At 34.4% G+C, this 12,823-nt stretch overlaps 1 protein-coding gene across 1 annotated transcript in view; it reads left to right on the top strand.

Annotated features, from left to right (window-relative positions):
- MAPRE2 (microtubule associated protein RP/EB family member 2) overlaps positions 1–12,823 on the top strand; it is a 193,420-nt gene that overhangs the window by 49,892 nt on the left and 130,705 nt on the right. The window contains exon 2 of the mRNA XM_051970232.1: positions 2,186–2,245. The gene's annotated coding sequence lies outside the window, so the exon portion shown is untranslated. The remainder of the gene's footprint in view (positions 1–2,185; positions 2,246–12,823) is intronic.

The raw sequence follows: 12,823 nt of genomic DNA, 5'->3' as shown, positions 1-12,823 counted from the left end.
TGAAGATACAAATAGGTTAAATGGTCTCTGACCCCAAGGAGGGAAAACACATGTAAAGGGAAATTTAAAGGTGCTTATGAACAGGAGCCCCAAAATGGCCTTTCAAGGCCCAGGGGTAGGCCTCCAAGAGGTAGAGTCTCATTTTCTGCTAGAGAAAAAGTAGAGAGGATTACTTGAATGGAGACCACATGTCATCTATATCAGTGAAGTCAAACTCAAGTAGAAATGGGAGTCATTAATCTGTACATAAGAGTCCCTGCAGACCATTTATTGACTTAGTTTTAAGGTGTAATATTATCTGTATTTTATTGTATTTTTATTTACTTTGTCAAATGTTTCTCAATTACATATAAATATCAGATGTGTGAAAGGCAGAATTGATGACTAACTTTGATCAAGAAAATTTTTAAGAGATTAATTTTAAGTAGTAAAATCTACAAACTTAAAATGACTCATTTTCCATGAAATTTTATGGAAAAGTGGGGAAAGTATCAGGGCTTATCCTGTCTCTGCTATTTATCATCTTTATAGGCAAATCATTTAACCCTCTGTGAACTTCATTTCCCTTATCTGTAAAAAGGAGGGAATTGAAGTAAAGTAGATGACCACTAGGGGCCTTCTAGCTCCATGTCCCATGTCCTGTGATCCATTTCTCTGCATCTTATTCCTTCCAAGATTTACTCTCTTTCTTTGAGGATACGGAGATAACCTGAAAAGTACAGAAACATTGAGGGGAAGAATGGTCTACTGATTTCTCTGCCTCAATCTCTTTCCACTCCAAACTATACTCAGCTGCCAGTGTGATTTTCCCAAAGCACAGGTCTGACCAGGTCATTCTCCTACTAAAATCAACTTCAGTGGCTTATTATTATTAACAATAAGAAATGAATTTACATAGTGCTTCAAGCTTTGCAGAAAGCTTGACAAATTAACTCCTTTGACCTGCAGAACAATGCCCTGTGAAACGGTTTTTATTATTACTCCTATTTGGCATATGAGGCAGCTGTGGCTGAGATGGGGTTAAGTGGCTTGCCCTCCCCTAGGATCCTGCAGCTAAATATTGAGGGAGGGAGGAGACAAATTTGGATTTTCCTGATTCTTTGTTCAGCACTTTGTCCTTTATGTCAATTATCTCAATGAACAAATATAAACTTCTGCTGGCATTTTAAGGTCTTCACAATCTGGTTTCCTTTCACTACACTGCCATCTGATCATGCCGGCCTTTTGCTTATCCACAGAGTTTGTTCTGGCTGTATCTTATGCTTCAAGGCCCTTTTTCCCTCATCACTTCTTCTTCTTAGAAGCCCTGGTTTCCTTTAAGGGCAAGCTCAATCATCTCTGTATCGAGCTTTTTCTGATCACTCAGGTTCAAGTGCTCCCAAAACTTACCTTATTTTTACTTAGTAGTTTATTTTGTGGGTATGTGGGATATATATATATATATATAGATATGATATCATATGTATATACCCACACACATGTGTGTATCTATTTATCTATCATCTATATTATAAACTATTAGGGGCATAGATTGCTTCTCCTTTGTTTTTGTGTCCATGACACTAGTACAGTGCTGAGCACTTCATGGATTCTTAATAAATGTGTGTTGTTTGATAAATTAATTGAAAATTTACATAATTCGTCATTCTGTAGTATAGTTTGGCCTGGAAAAATATTGTTCTGATTGGTATTGTGAAGTTGAAATTCAACCAAAATATTAGAATCAATAATTTTGACAACTTTATTGTCATGAAAAACAGAATGAGAGTTTTAGTAGTCAACATTCCAGTCTTAAATCCGGCATTTTTGGGGGACAATATTGGAACTACTTCCTTTTTTATACTCTCTGAAGAAACACTGCTAGTAGCCTAACCAAGGTTTCATTAAGATAGGAGATAAAAATACAAATTAGGTCCATTAGGAGCAAAAGAAGACTAGATTACATTTGACAAATACCTAAGAATATATTAACTCCTAAAAGCCAAGAGTACCATCCAGTAAAGAGTATTAATTAAACACTGGGCTATTGTATTAGCAACTGAATCAGGGTATTGTGATGTACTTCTCCTGTTTCCTTTTTCATCACCAGTAACCATTGTGTGACTTTGTTTTCCCTCATGTTCTCCTTGTACTAAACTGTGTGTTCTCTTATTCTCTCTTCCTCTATCTCTGTTTTTTATTCTAGTGCCATATTCCTCAGGGAGTACTTCATTTCAAGAACCAGGAACAAGCCTGGATGCTTAAGGTAAGGTGCACATAGACATTATATCATATCCAGGAGTGGGTTGGTATATTTTAATAATCAGCTCATAGAAAAACAATGTACATATGACACACTTTTAAGTTTAATCTGGGTTATTAATATTTTCTCCAAATCTTTCTTTTTAAATTAAATTAAAATTTTTAATATACATTGCTTTATGAATTGTATTTGGAGAAAAAAATCTGGAGAGGGAAAAACCATGTGAGAGGAAAAAAAAAAACAGAAAAAAGAAGTGAACATAGCATATATTGCTTTACATTCAATCTCCATCATTCTTTGTCTGGATTCCATCTCTAGCTTAATGAAGTGAGTGAAGTAACACAGTGGATAGAACACTGGACCTGCAGTCAGGAAGACCTGAATTCAAATTCAACCTCAAACACTGACTAGCTGTTTGATTCTGGGCAAGTCAACCTCTAGGTTATGACTTTTGGGCAAGTCAGATTAACTTCTCTCTGCCCCAGTTTCTTTCTCACAGAGGTCCTCAAACTTTTTAAATAGGGGGCCAGTTCACTGTCCCTCAGACTGTTGGAGGGCCGGACTATAGTAAAAATAAAAACTTTGTTTTGTGGGCCTTTTAATAAAGAAACTTCATAGCCCTGGGTGAGGGGGATAATTGTCCTCAGCTGCTGCATCTGGCCCGCAGGCCATAGTTTGAGGACCCCTGCTAAGGATAATAATAGCACCTATCAGTGACAGATATTGTGAGGATCAAATGAGATAATAATTATAAAGAGCTTAGTACAATGCTTGACACATAACAAATGCAATATAAATGTTAGCTAATATTTTTAAATTTTTAAATTTATTTTAATGATTTAATTTCTGTATTTATCTCATAAGCTCAAATGACATAACAATTGTAAAGTGCTTACTACATGTAAAGTGCCTGGAACATAGTCAGTGCTATATGAATCATCATCATCGATGTCATTTAGAAGATTTATTAAGTAGGGATAATACTTTTATTATATTTCTTATAGGATCAAATGTGAAAATCAAATAAGATAATTGGAAAGTAGTTTACACAGTGCCTGGCACATTGAAGCACTATGCAAATGTTAGCTATCATTATTATTATTATTATTATTATTAGACAATCCTTAAAATAATAAATCAAATACTGATTTGTAGTGTTTGCAGATTTCCAAGATGTGATGCTCACGCTGAAAATTTAATAATTGGTTCTCAAGACTGAATCCCAGTTGACTCTAGGATATCTCTGACCTTATCATTTAATACCCTTATTATCAATTTTTTCTTAACATGAGGATAGTAACTAACTTAAAAATTCAGTTTTTAAAGGAAAAATCAGTGGTGAAGAAAATATGTCAGAAAGTTATTTTTCAACTAAGGACTTTCGTCATCTGTTCATCCTTACTATATATAGCTAGCAGCATCAATGGCCATCAGGTCTTTCCAAGCCATTTATAATTTGGTATTACTCTGTTAGCTAGCTCTTTGAGAGAAGGAACTGATTTAAATTTGTCCTTGTATTCCCTAAATCCTTAGCACAGTGTTTGGCAAATAGGAAGTCTTTGATAAATGCTTGTTGAATAACTGAATAAAATTTGGGAATGTTAAATAAAAGACACAAGAGTTGTAAATTTCTTATTTTGTATAAGAGATTGAGAGTTTAAAAAAATAAAAGGTTCTGATTTTTAATATTTTGGATCCATCTTATAAATATAGTAATGTTCTTGACCTTCATTTCTTTCTTACTGGCATATTAGATATTCCTTTTTCTACTGATGCCTGTAAGGTTCATTTATAGAAAGGCAAAAAAAAAGAAAAAAAAAGAAAACAATGAGCCCAAGTTCCACCAGATGGCAATATTTAAAAAGCCATTTGTAGTGTGTAGCTATAAGCTGATGATTCAATTATCCTACTCAGAATCTTGCCTGTGTTTTTGAATGTTCCTCCAAATTATTACAGTTGTTTTGCTTCATTTCCCCTCCTCTTCTTGCTCCATTCCAAATTTTCATTAACAATTTTTTTTAAACTTAGAAAAAAAGAAGTTTTCTCTCTTTTAGTAAAAGAGAAGAAAAAAAAAAGTACCCTGAGTTACTACTATCTAAATGTTGTTGCTGAATCTGCTATTGAAGACAGTGGTAACTGATTATGTGGGTGTTTCTCTTATAGTTGTGATAAATGTCCTGAAAACATAATGTGATTGTTTCCCTATTCAGAGGGGGAGAGAAGAGAGGTTTTGAAAAAATGTGTCTTAATCAAGTGGGACAATATTTTGTATAATTGTCTTGTTACTAAATCCACTGGCCATGAGCTCTTTGAGGACAAAAACCATGCTTTTTATTATCTCAGGGATTAGCACATAGGAAATATTTAATGAGTGCTTGTTGACTAAATCAGATGAGTTCTACAAATATTTGGTCCAGTTTTTGTAATTTATTTCTAAAAGAATAATCTTGCTTTGTAATTTGACTATACAAAAACCTTTTTCTTTTAGGTCTTATCAGTTTGTTACATAGTACTCTGAGGTTTACAAAATAGTTTTACATACTTTATTTCATTTTTATTATCTATTACATTAAATTCAACAGACAATTAAGACTTATTCTTTTAGATTCTTTTACCAGGAAGCTCAATAGGTAAATTACGCATTAATGGGAAAACCAAAGTTTTCCACTTCTGTCAGCTCCCTAGAAAGCTATTTATTTGAATTTCTAGCAATTCAAAAGGTTACATTTAAGTAGTAATGGGTATTGGGACTACTTGAAAGGAGGTTTGTAAACCCTCTTGTTTTTAGATTCCTCTCAGGTAGTACAAATATTTTCTTCTCTTGGATTGAAAAGTTTATCTTAGAATTATACTTGCTAAAACTAAGAGGTGAGCCAGATGCCAGGAGAGGCAAAAAACACTGGAGTAGGTTCCTGGGAACCTGTATAGGTACAAGACACTTCCAGAGGAAGTGGAAAGGAATTTGAGAAAATTCACCCAAGTTTATGTATATAGGGATAAAGACTGGGTTTGTGATTTCATTGGTTCTAGAAACTGCTGGAGAAAGAAACTCCGTCTACCTAATCCTGTCTAGACCTCTGCAATTGATAGTAGGGTTTTGACTTGCCTGGAGTCATATGTGTCAGAGATGAATCAGAAATCCAACTCTTCCTGGTTTCAGGGTCATATCTCCATCTTGCCTCTAAAAATACATGGTTTAGTCAAAAGAGCTTTGGCTTTTGACTCAAAAGGACTGGTATTAACATGTATTTGTTGTTGTTCAATTGTGTCTGACTCTTCGTGAGCCAATTTAGGGTTTTCTTGGCAAAGATAGTGGAATGACTTGCCGTTTCCTTCTCCTGCTCATTTTATAGATGAGAAAACTGAGACAAATAAGTCAAGTGACTTGCCTAGGGTCACACAGCTAATTAGTGTCTAAGGCTGGATTTTAACTTGTCTGCTTGACTGCAGACCCAGTGCTCTCTATTCATTGCATTATCTAGCAGCTGTTGACATGGATAGGCAATCAGTAAATAAACATCAAGAATGTCTAATATTGGTGCTGGTATTACCTTTTCTATTTAAGTGAAATGGGAAAATTATTCTAATAAGGTCTCAATTATTGCCACATTTTCTTGTAGCTGGAACATTTTTAGGTAGAATAAAAAGCATTGAAAAAATCTCACCTGAAGTGACCTTCCTAATTTCTCTCCCTCCTCTTCATTTCCTATTGTGTTGGAGGTTAGTTTACTAAAGCCTCACAGGAAGGAATTAGCTCTATTAGTTTCCTGGAATGGGATCTCTCAACATCATGGGGGCTGTAGGGTTCCTTTCCTATGGTTACTGACCAGATCTGGTTTCGTCTATTATGGATATGTGCTTGTATTTAAGTTGGAGCAAATAAAATAATAATTGTATAGATAAAATTTTCTTCCCCCAAATAATTTCTGTGTCTTAATAAATTGTATTTTTATCATAACCCTAAGTATATTAAATATCTTAGATATTTATTAAACCCCAGGAAAGGGAGAATAAACATGAATAAGATATAGTGTCTGCTATCAGGGTGTATGCAATCCATATTGTGCATAGGAATAAGTATAAAACAAAATGTAGTTTTAAATCCTTAAGTGAAGTCAGATAAGGTATCTTTCAAATCTAAGAAGGGAGAGATCATATCTAGAGAAATTAATTATTTTTAGGAGTTCAGACGCATAAAAGAGAAGTTCCTATTTCCTGAATATGCTACTTAATGTTTGGCAGGGTGTTTTGGAATAAACATTATAAAATTTCAAGAGGTAGCATGACATAGTGGATAGAGTGCTGGATTTGAGAGTGAGGAAAATCACTGTATTCAAATCTCACCAAACATACATACTATCTGTGTAATCTACCCTGGAAAATCACTTAATATCTTTTAACCTCAATTTCTTCTTCTGTTAAATGAGATAATAATATCATATAATAATATGCAAATAATAGCAGATATATTGAGCTTCACAGGGATTTTTGTAAGGGTAAAATGAGATAATAAATGTAAAGCAGTTTTCAGACTCTAAAGAGCTGCATATCTGATGTCCATTATTAAGTTCTGTCTTCTAAGTGGAATTTTAGGAGGTGGATATTAGGAGGAAGGGCTTCCCAGGTGATGGGGAACCAAGAGGCTGAAGATGGAGTATTGTGTCCAAGGAACAGCTACCAGGCAAGTTTGAATAAAATATAGTAAATAAAGGCGAATAATAAGAAATAAGACTGGAACAGTAGGTGGGAGTCAGATGATTAATAATAGCTGACAGTTATATAGCACTCTAAGGTTTGCAAAATACTTTTACATATTTTATTTCATTTTATTATCTATTACTTTAAATTCAACAGACACTCAAAACTTATTCTTTTAGATTCTTTTATGAGGAAGCTAAATAGGTAAATTAGTTGTTAATGGGAAAACCACAGTTTTCCACTTCTGTCAGCTCTCTAGAAAGATGTTTATTTGAATTTCTGGTAATGCAAAATTCAAAAAGGCCCTAGGTTACATCTAAGTCGTAATGGATGTTGGGACTATTTGAAAGGTGGTAGCATATTCTTTTGTAAACCTTACTGTTTTTAGATTTCCCTCAAGTGGTACAAACATTTTCTTCTCTTGTCTTGAAAAGTTTATTTTAGTATTATACTTGCTAAAACTAGAATTGAAATCAGTCTGCATTTATCTTTAGTATTTCAATTATGCTTATAGTGTATATGATTATTTTGATAGTTATATAAAGGGCAGAGGGCCCAGAATTAAGAGACTTAGATTCTGGCCATAGTAATATTGAGATGTGTGTCCTGAGTCAATTAGGAAGCAGGTTCAGTGAGGTTTGCATCAACATCTGAAGTCACTTCCAGTTCTTATTTTATTATCCCACAGTTCTAAGTCACTTAGTCATAGACTCTGAGGGCTGAAAGAGCACTTAGCTTCTATCCACTTCAGATGAGAGAACTAAAGCCCAAGAGTCATTCTCAAGGTCACAGAGAAAGTTACCAGTAGAATTAAAATTAGGACCTGGTTCTTCAACCTCATGTGTAAGTAATTCTCCCTTTGTATCTTTCACTGTGCTTTGTGTCAAATGGTATAATATATATCTTTCTTTCTTCACATAATTGCTAAAAACTTAAAATGTTTAAAGATGGCTGTAGTATTATTGATCTTTCCTACATATATGTATGTGTGCATACATAAATATGTATCCATGTATATATTGTGTGTGTATACACATATATGTTTACATATGCTGTCTACAGTTATTCCTTCATATCTTGGAATTAGAGCCACAGCACCCCCATGATCTGAAAAATCCACATAAAAATTTTGGCCCTGCCTTTCTACCACAGAAGAAGTCTGAATTTTTTTCTTTCCCTTTTATGGGATATGTATACTACCTTGTAAAATTTGGGTTGGTATTATGCAATAGTATACATATATTTTATGTGTTTCTGAGTTTCTAAATTTTTTCTGTGCCATCTGCTGGCCTTTGTGAATTGTCTACAGCTTCTACAAAATTCCCCCAAAATTCTCATTTCATTTCTTATGCCAACCTGCGATATATTGAAACCACAGTGAGGAAAAGTCATGATGTGGAAGGGATAACTGTAGTGTGTGTGTGTGTGATTGTATAAACACTTTGTACATGAGAATAGAGAAATGTCTTTGGAGACTCTAAGGCCTGGACTTATTTCCAGCTCATTTCCAGTCTCTTCTGGACATGGTAGGACTGAGTATAGGTAAGTCACCTTTTATGCCCCTAGGAAACCTGAATCCAAATTTGGTCTCTGATACTAGTTGTGTGTTCCTGGACAAATCACTTAACCTGTGTTTACCTTAATTCACTGGAGAAGGAAATATCAAACCACTCCAGCATCCTTGCCAAAAAAATCCTATGGATGATATGCTCTATGAAGTCATGAAGAATTGGTCATGAGAGAACAACTGAACAGCAACAACAGGAAATTAAGACTATAGTTACCAAAGAGTTGTTAATGTTCTCTGCATTGGTAGAAAAGGTTGCCATGCCATGTGTTCTCAAGCAGAGGCTGGATAATCACTTGTTAGATGTTTTCTACTTGAATTTTTCTCATATATTGGTTAGACTAGATGGCTTCCAAGGTTCTGTCTCTGATTCTGTGAATGCTGATTAGATCTGGAACAAAATGAATGAGTTGTATATATACAGATTTATAATATTGCTGTGTCTGAATTTTTTATGTTATAGAAGGCTGCAAATCTTACTCATTTGTGTTCATTTTTTAAGTCATTAAGATGGATTCTTGAATCTGGTTAATAGTGTTATACATTAGTAAGGCTAAGAAATGAAAATTGTTGCATTATCTATGCTTTGGGAGAACGCATCAATAAGTTACTTCCATTATTTCTTTTTTGTAAAAGATATTTGGTGCACCAACATCTTGCTCTTTCTTCTAAAATCATTGCTTTAAAGGTCAAATGACGAAGCTGGGAATTAGCTGTTTGTCATGTAATAAGTTTGATATTTATATGGGGTATTATAAGCTTATTCACAAAAGGATACTAATTGATGGAGTAAGTATTATAAAAACTGTATGCAAAGGCAGTTCTAAATGACTAATATATGTGTTGCTATGCTTTTAGTAGTGTTAGGGAACTATTTGATGCTATTTTGCTTCTCTCATAGTCCCTCTTCCCTTTAGATCATTGATGGCATAGATCTTCAGAACTAGGTTAAGTTCTTTAAAAGGTGATGTAAATGAAACTAATCCCTGGCTGTCCAACTCTCCAATAACCAGAATACCTGACAGGATTGAAGAGAAAAAAATTTCCATTATGGGATCAATATTCTCTTTCTATGTTTATGAACTTTGGTATAAAATGCACAAGAGCATGATGAAATGACATTAATTCCCACATCAAAATCACCTTGGAGTTTATAAATCTGCACTCACTAATTTGCCATGAAGAAGTATGTGGAGAATACCACTTACTGACCTCATCCACCTAAACAGGCTGATTCCCATGCTTTTATATATTAATAATTAATGATGAATGTTCAATAAATGCTTATTGACTTGACTATAATCAAGTTCTAAATCAGAGTAGTTGTATTATTCCCTCTTCTTTTTCCTCCAGTACAGAGGCCTATAATTCATTGGAAATTCATGAAACCATGAAGAAAATACAGTGAAATAAATATCCTTTTCTTCTGCAACAAGCCCCCCTTTATACTCCACTTGTCAAAACCCGTTCTCCTCTAGGTTTTGTGAGATCAGGCCTGGTCCTGGGTCATTGCCATTAAGAAAGTGGGGAAGAGATTCATGTTAATTTTGTCCTATACTTTTAGTTTATCACCAAAACCCCAAAATCCTTTGGACCACAAATGAACTGGTAGTGCCCAACCTCCATATTTTTGCTGGATTCATGTCCCTGGACCAGAGCCAATTTACAATATTGATAGTTTTAAGATATGCTCCTGGGACAAATGTTTTCAATTGATGAATTTTCTTCATGCTTTTTCTACAGCTTTCATATGTCTAATTACTCTGCAAATTGTATATCACCTCCTATGATAGGGTAGAACTTGCACAGTTCATCATTTGATCTGAAATAATACATAAAGGAGGATAGAGTGCTGGAACTAAAATTAGGATGACCTGAGTTCAAATCTAGTCTTAGACATTTAACTTAGATATGTGACCCTTGATGACCATTTATCCCTGTTTCCTTTGATCTCTTGCAGAAAAAAAAAGGCAGACATTCCAGTGTCTTTGCTAATCCCATAAACAGTACAGTCCTCAGGGTCATGAAGGGACATGACAGAACGCCAACAGTTATTTACATGCTGTCTCCTGAATTTTAGTTGAGTTGTTTGAGAGCAGGGATTGTTTTTTACCTTTATCTGTACAATATCTGTAGCTTTTAACACAATGCTAATTATTAGTAAATGTTTTTTGATTGCTTTGTAAGAAGAACCTAAACTGAGGACAGTGAGGAAGAATAAGCATTTATTAAGTACTTATTATGAGACAAGTACTTTACAAATAATTTCTCATTTGATCCTCAAAACAGCCTGTGATGTAAATGCTATTATTATTATCACTCATTTGCCAGGTGAGGAACCCAATCAGTCAGAGTTCAAGTTTAAGTTTAAACCCAGGGTCACACAGTTAGTAAGTGTCTGAAGCTCACTTTGGACTCAGGGGTTCCTCTCCAGTTCAGTGCTCAATCCACAATGATACCTACCAGCCCAGGAGCAGCGGGGAATTCACAGTAGAAATCAGAGAGAGAGGAAGTATATGCGAAAGGTAATAAAGAGATGGAATGGACAAGACCTGAGTGTGATTGGCTGGGGTGGGGGTATGAAGTGGAACAATAAAAGTTAGATCCAAGGCTAAAATTCTGGGAGACAGGGTGAATGTTGGTGTTATAAACAGAAATAGTGAAATGGAGAAGTAACCATTAGTCAAGAGGATTACAAGGAACATTGTACCCTGAGGAGTGAGGTTTTTACAACAGTGGAGAAGTAGAAGGAACGTTAGTCCAAAAGTTCAAGGATGTAACAGAGTTTATGGTTATATGGATTAGGGGACTCCAAAAGGCATAATAGAGTGAGCTGGGCAGTGGGTTAATTAGGGTTACAATGGGACTAGGAAGGATTAGGGACTATAAGAATAGGAGGGAGTATTCAACAGAAAGTTGTGTGGCTTTTCCACTTGTACTTATTTAGGAGATAAAACTGGATGATTAAGAGTGGATGACTACAAGTAGAGGTAGATTATTATAACCTGTTCCATTGACAGAACAAAACCAGTAGGTAATTCTCTTCAAAATTTGGTATTTGGCAATGTGCTTCCAAGAGATGTTGCCTCTAATTTTAACTCCTTAATTAGGGGAAGAAGACCTCTGGTTTCTATGCTCCAGGCATCTGGATTCCAGATGCCAGAAGGTCAAATGTTTTGCTAAGTGGAAATGCAGCTTCCTGCAGATTCCTAGGAGGAAAGGGGAGGGGAGGGAGAGAGTAAGCATTTAATTAAGTTCCTACTATGTGCTAGACCCCATTCTAAGTGCTTTTACAAACATTACTCCATTTAATTCTAATTTGTATAGATTGCACATAATAAATAGTTTAATACTTTTTGAGATAATACTTTTAGAGAATGGCTTCTCTAAAATTGGCCAATGCTCAGCTTGTAAGTTTTTCTCTATAGATAAGAGATTTCATTTCCCCCCTACTTTTCTTTCCATTTTATCTTTTCTTTATTCCGAATTTAACAAATACTTAATAAAATGAACATTTCCATATACATGTAGAAAAGGAGAAAATTATACATAAAATTGTCAGTTGTGTAAACCTTACTTTTTAAAAATTTATTTTATTTTAAATTTGTTTTAAAATTACATTTATGATATAATTTTCAAAGTTATTTTATTTGTCTGTGATTCCTTTTGATCTTTTCTTATTTGGGGTAAAAAGCTGCTATTTCTAATTGCTATCTCCTTTCCATTTCCTCCCATAAAAGGGGGGAGGAAAGCCCATCTTATTAAAAATAAGCATAGTCAAACAAAACAAATTTCCATACTGGGCACATCCAAAAGTATTTCTAATTTTGTGTTTTGAGTCCATCACTCTAACTGGGGATGGATAGCATGCTTCATCATCTGTCCTCAGAAACTGTGATTGCATTGATCTGTTTAGTCCTTTGTCTTTTAGAATGTAGCTATTACATAAATTGTACCCCTAGTTCTTCTCACTTCACTCTCTGTCATATAAATTTTCCTAGATTCCCTGAAACTGTCTTTCATAATTTCTTATAATGCAATAATGTTACATTATTTTTATGTAACATTTTTCAGTCATTTCTAAGTCGTTGCATATCTGCTGAGTTACTGGTTCTTTGCCACAACAGAAACTGTTCCTATAAATATTTCTGCACATATAGGTCCTTTTCCTTTTACATTGATCTCTTAGGAGTAGTACAGTTATCACTGTGTCAGAGAATATACACAGTTTAGACAGCCAACAAAGATTTTAATTAGCTATTTTATTTTTTATTTATTTTTAACAGCATTTCTATTTTCCAATTACATGTAAAGAC

This window comes from Antechinus flavipes, chromosome 1 (genome assembly GCF_016432865.1).
Source record: "Antechinus flavipes isolate AdamAnt ecotype Samford, QLD, Australia chromosome 1, AdamAnt_v2, whole genome shotgun sequence".
Lineage (NCBI taxonomy): Eukaryota > Metazoa > Chordata > Mammalia > Dasyuromorphia > Dasyuridae > Antechinus > Antechinus flavipes.
The sequence above is the reverse complement of the archived record's forward strand: the minus strand, read 5'-3'. Positions and strand labels throughout refer to the sequence as shown.